Source organism: Crocuta crocuta, unplaced genomic scaffold, assembly GCF_008692635.1.
Source record: "Crocuta crocuta isolate KB4526 unplaced genomic scaffold, BGI_CrCroc_1.0 scaffold193, whole genome shotgun sequence".
In the NCBI taxonomy this organism is placed as follows: Eukaryota; Metazoa; Chordata; class Mammalia; order Carnivora; family Hyaenidae; genus Crocuta; species Crocuta crocuta.
Window position 1 is genome coordinate 6,512,779 of NW_027529624.1, and position 6,000 is coordinate 6,518,778.

Below are 6,000 nucleotides of genomic sequence, written 5' to 3' on the forward strand. Positions count from 1 at the left end.
AATCCCTGTTCCTTACAGCAGTGTTTGTGGTCAGGGGGAAAGGATTTCTAAACAGCGTATATAATCCACCAATAGTGAAATTAATCACAACACTTGAGGATATTCTAACGTAGAATCCTGTGTTACCGATGAATACAGCAGTCAGTCCTACATGGATTAGAAAGAAGTCCAAGATGTGAATTTGGAGATGTTCAGATACTGTTAGCTGAAAAAGCAACCGCAATAAAATATGTTCATGGTAAAACCCGAAACCAAAACCCTTCGCTCGTGCATATGTGCTGGAATATCAGGGGAGAGGTGTACGAAACCACAGTTACATTAACGAGGGTAAATTTTGTGAAATAGAAGTCTCATGGGTCTCTGAGACACCACAGTGAGTCTGGGGACAGTGTAGACAGACCGGGACTACAGTGCCAGCAGGGTGGGGCTCCTGGGACGTGTGATCCCCCCAGATCCCAGAGGGAGCTGGGCTCTAAGCAGAGACCTCCTGTCCTCAGAATTGCTGCAACTCTGCACACAGGGGAGAGACCTCCTGGCTACTTATCCTAATAAAATCTGTGAGGTGGGTCTGGGAATGGAATCCATTCCCGCTCCAGCGTGGGTGACTCTCTAACCCAGCTTCATCCCCTCCCATTTACCTTGCCAACTTTCGATGCTTCTCTCAGTTTCTCTCTGAGAAAGTACAGTCCCACAGTTTCCATGGGATTTGGAGTCAGAAGGGGAGCCGCCTCCTATCAGAACACGAAGCATCCTTGGCAGAATATGAAATGTCAGGAAGGGGAATTGGATGGAGAGGGAGGGAAGGACTGTGTGTTTGAACACCTGGGTGGGACACAGAGCAAAACCCCATGCAGGAAAGCCAACTTGGGGTCTCCTTATAGGCGGGCAGGTGCATGGAGGCGAGTGCAGGTGGATCCACAGGTAATGAGCACACAGTAAATGCTGAGCCAAAAGAATGATGGTTGGAAACAGGATCCAATGTGTCACAGGAAGGGGTCGTGATCTGTTCACTGGGCCCCGAGGCCGGTGTGTGAACTTGGGTGGCTGGGTGGCCCCCCTCACCCTAGGAAGCCCTCACTGGGACCAGAGCCGAGCTCAGGATCTCCCACCTTGACCGGGCCTCCACCTGGCTGTGTCACCTCGGAGTTCCATTTGCTGTCTTTGAGCTTCACTTTGAAACCAGGCTGTAAAATGTGGGTACCAGATGGCATCTGCCAGCCTGTCCCCTGAGCCTGGCCTCCGTGGGCCAGGGGTTCCCTCCTGCCCTTGCCACTCTGCTGATGTCCCCACACGCACAGCCCAAGGTCCTGAGGACAGCCAGTGTCCAAGCCAAGCATCGTCATCCTAGAACAAGTTTCTGGGATCCGAGAAGAATCTGAAATGTCAGTCGCCAGAAACCAAACATCACTACAACTTTATTATTATACACGTGAGTCTGCAAGCTTTAATTGCTGGGTACTAATACTGGTCACTCCTGGTGTCCTCTCCGACACACACACACACACACACACACACAATCCTTAACGAACCAGACGTTTAGATGTTGCCCCTGACCTTTCAGGGCACAGTAGAACACAGTTTGGGTCAAAGTTCAGGGCAATGTGTTTCTAGAAAGAACTTGGTGCTCAGGATCAAGGGCTTAGCCGTATCCTGATAGCCTCATCTGCCAACTTCTGGTCGGTGCTCCAGAGTCATGGTCCCCACAAATCTTTTGTTTCAATGTCAGCCTCCAAACTGCAAGGAGCCGCAGCACCCTGAAGGATTCGCGTCAAGTTTGCTGTGTTGTTTGGAAGAACAGAATCAGCTGTGCCTGGAGCCTCTGTACTCCCAGGTCCCCGTCCTTTCCCCCCACCCCCGCCTTCTGCCCCCATTACACGTCTGCCTCAAAGACACCGGATCGCGGGTGCTGTGCTGCGTTTTGAACTTCGCTCTCTGTGAAATCTGAGCGTGGCAAAAGTTGACATTCTGCTTCTAATTCGCTCGCGCAAGATGTGAGCCATTCTCCGTCAGGTTCTTTGCTCAAAGGATCTGTGACCCTAAAGGAATTAAACCACTCAACAATGAAACAGCATTCGTGAAGAGATTCTGTCCTGCATGAGGAGTTGCTAATCCTCTCGAATTTCCACAGAGAAATCTCTACTTTCTGCTTTTTCCTGTTATTTCAATGTAATAAGCTCAGTCTACAATAGTCCTGGAATGATCAAGCAAACACGCCTTCTTAATATTGGTACGAACCAACGGTCTGTGTCCCTTTTTAACTTTTAAAGCTCTTAATTACGGTTTTCTTCATAAAATTAATAGCTTTCACCATCATTAGTGCAGCATTTTGCTCTCAAAATAATAAATATGTATTTATACTTCCACGGACTGATTCAATTCCAGCATGAGAGGTGGGTAAGGAGATAATGTGGCAAGGAGAGAAAAGAGAAGCAGGTGGGTACGTATATAGGTTAAAAGGGGCAAAGCATGCGTAGTGATCAGACACCCCGCGGCTGATGAAGCAGAAACATAGGGAGGTGATGGGTGCTGCCCAGGAAGTCAGGGTGCTGGTTTGGGGGGTGGCCACCTGGTTTGGGGGTGGCCGGCCTGGGAACCGTACGTGGAAGGCCCTATGTGTCTGCTGAGGATCTCTCTCCCATCCTGGGGCGGGGGGGGGGGGGGGGAAGGCAATTATAAGGATAGTCACCTTGTAACAATTTATTAAGCTAAACTGTTTCATGTGGTTTGGGGGTATTTGTGCTATAAAACGGGTTGTAGGAAAAAAGAATAAAATGCCGATCTGGAAATAAGAAATGCTACATGCCGGGGCGCCTGGGGGACTCCGTCGGTAAAGCGTCCGACTGTTGATTTCAGCTCAGGTCAGGATCTCACAGTTTGTGAGATGGAGCCCTACATTGTGTTCTACACTGACAGTGAGGAGCCTGCTTGGGATTCTCTCTCTCCCCGCCCTTCCTGCCCCTCCTCTGCTCTCTCTCTCTCTCTCTCTCAAAATAAATAAATAAATAAATAAATAAATAACTTTTTTTAAAANTTTCCTGAGTTCGAGCCCCACATCGGGCTCTATGCTGACAGCTCAGAGCCTGGAGCCTGCTTCAGATTCTGTATCTCCCCCTCTCTCCGCACCTCCCCTGCTAGCACTCTGTCTCTCTCTCTCTCTCTCTCTCTCTCAAAATAAATAAATAAATAAATAAATAAATAACTTTTTTTAAAAAAGAAGAAGAAATATTGGGGCACCTGGGTGGCTCAGTCGGTTGAGCATCCTACTTCAGCTCAGGTCATGATCTCCCATTTCCTGAGTTCGAGCCCCACATCGGGCTCTATGCTGACAGCTCAGAGCCTGGAGCCTGCTTCAGATTCTGTATCTCCCCCTCTCTCCGCACCTCCCCTGCTAGCACTCTGTCTCTCTCTCTCTCTCTCTCTCTCTCTCTCTCAAAAAAGCCCAAAAATTAAAAACTAAAAAAAGGAATTACTAAATGCTGGGATGTACTATATAACATCAAAGGTCCTTTGATAAATTCCTCGTCCACCTGCCTGCATTCATTCATGCTTTTCCCTTTTCCTTCTGGCCCTGGTGCACCCTTGCTCACATGTCAGCCCACCCCGGAGGGGTCATCGTGCATGAGAAACGTGTCCTCTCTCCTCCCGTCTCCCCTCCTGCTGCTCCCCAGCCCCAGGGCCCCGGGCCTCCCCCCACCACACTCCTCTGCTCCGACCACATTGAGCTGAAATTCTCGGCTCACTCATGTCTCCCCTTCTGCCGTGAGCAGCTGGGGACTGGGAGCCAGGCATCCTCCCAGACACACAGTAGACATCCACTGAGTTAGATTTTAACTTGATGTTCCTTCCTGCGCCAATAACATCTCAGGCTCCATTCTTGATCTCCAATGATTACTCAGAGCAATATATCTTTTAAGAATTTTATTTTATTGTATTAATTTTTTTCACTTCTTTGGGGATGGGGGCCGAGAAAGAGATACACAGATTCCAAAGCAGGCTCCAGGCTCCGAGCTGTCAGCACAGAGCCCAACGTGGGGCTTGAACCAACAAACTGTGAGATCACGACCTGAGCCGAAGTCGGACTTTCAACCGACTGAGCCCCCCAGGTGCCCCAAGAAGTTTAATAGTCAGAAAAGAGATTTCTAGCAGAAGGTATTACGGGTTGAACCGCCAGCCCAAAGCGCTGCAGTGACTCACCTACTGCACATTTTCTTTAGGTAACGAGACTTCAGGTGACTTTCATTCTCCCTTTTTGTGAAACATTGTTTTGTCATTTTGCCCATAAGAAATGCCCATCTATGCAATGCAAGAATAAAGTAGAATGTTCATTGAGGATGATTTTTTTTTTCCTTTTAATTTGCATGCACGGAGCAGTTAAAAAAAAATACCTGAACCATTTTCACTGCAAGTTTATATCTCAAATGCTTGCCTCTGTTTGAAAATGAATGCTGGGGNCTCAGTCGGTTAAGCGTCCGACTTTGGGTCAGGTCATGATCTTACGGGTCATGGGTTCGAGCCCAGGATCGGGCTCTGTGCTGACAGCTCGGAGCCTGGAGCCTGCTTCAGATTCTGTGTCTCCCTCTGTCTCTCTGCCCCTTTGCCTCTCATACTCTGTCTCTGTCTCTCTCAGAAATAAATATTTAAAAAAGAGAGAGAGAAAATGAATGATGTAGCCAGTTGTTTCCAAAGATGGTGGCCACTGTCCCTCCCAACCACATGCCCCTCTGTGCTGTGACTTTGTAGAGCCTCTTATTAAGAGGTGGGAACTACTTCCCCTCCCCCAGGACTTGCATCAGCAGAATGCATCCCGGGCCGGCGGGCCAGGGCTGGAGCTCGCTGGCTCCCTGGGCAGCCAGTGGGTAAGCATCTCAGGCCATCCAGCCGCCGAGGCCTCATGGGGACAGAAGGCCTGGAGGGTGGGGACCACGAGGAGGGGAAGGAGGGGTCCCTGTGACACCAGCACGGTCCCTGGCATCCCCGCCCTAGGATGCCCCCGCTCGGCTTCCTGGGGCAGAACCACGCACCCAGTGGTGACGGCTAACAAGTGCTTGCTGTTTCCAGGCACAAATGTGGGTGGTCCGTTTCGGGGCGAGAAGCTGCTGGTTCCTCAGACACATCGCTCTGTCGCGTGGATGGGATGCCCACTCTGGGGTGGTCCCACAGTTGGTCACACCTAAGCGATGCTGGAATCTTCTCCAAAGGGCTTTTCCAAGCACCCTTGTTTCTCATGACCGTATCCTCTTCCCTACACCAGGCCACCCCTTCCCGTAACCCCCACCCCATCAGCGATCCCCTCTTTGTCTGGTCTTTTTCCTTGGACCTGAAGACATAGTCGACTCTCTTCCACCTTCAAAACCCTGGGTGCCCGGCCTCACCCAGCCAGGGCCCACTCTGAGCTCCCACGCCTCCTCTTTTCCTCTTTCTTCCCTGGGCAGCCAAACTTTGCCCAGGTGCCCACTTCCTGTTGGCCAGAGTCTGGCTCCCGCCCACCACACCCCAGCCGCCTCTCTCGCCAGCGCCACAGGGGACCTCGCGTGGCTGGTCAGCCTGACCCTGGACTCGCTTTGATCCTCAGACATGACAGCCAGACTCGGCCTGTCCCAGGGCCTTAGACACCTCTCCCATGGGGCACCTTCCACCTCTCGGCTCCCCAGCGCCCCCTCTTACTGGCCGTTCACAGTCCTCCCCACAGTGCGGGATTGTGCTCCTTTAAGCAGCCCCCTCTAGCCTCGTGCTCCGACTCCAGGTCCTCGGGCCTTCCCACGTCTCTCATCTCTCCCCATGCGTTTCTCCAGGTCACTTCTCTCCTCCAAACCCGACAGCCCGGACCCAACTGCCTGCAGGGCACCTCCACCCGGATGTGCCAGAGATGCCTCAAATTTAGCATCCCGCAGCGTGGCCCCCAACACTCTGCTACTTCTCCTCGTATTCGGGGCCTTGCCCGCGGCCCCTGGTCCTGCTAAGGCCAGAGAAGTGCAGGATCCACCACTACTCGTGGGGGGG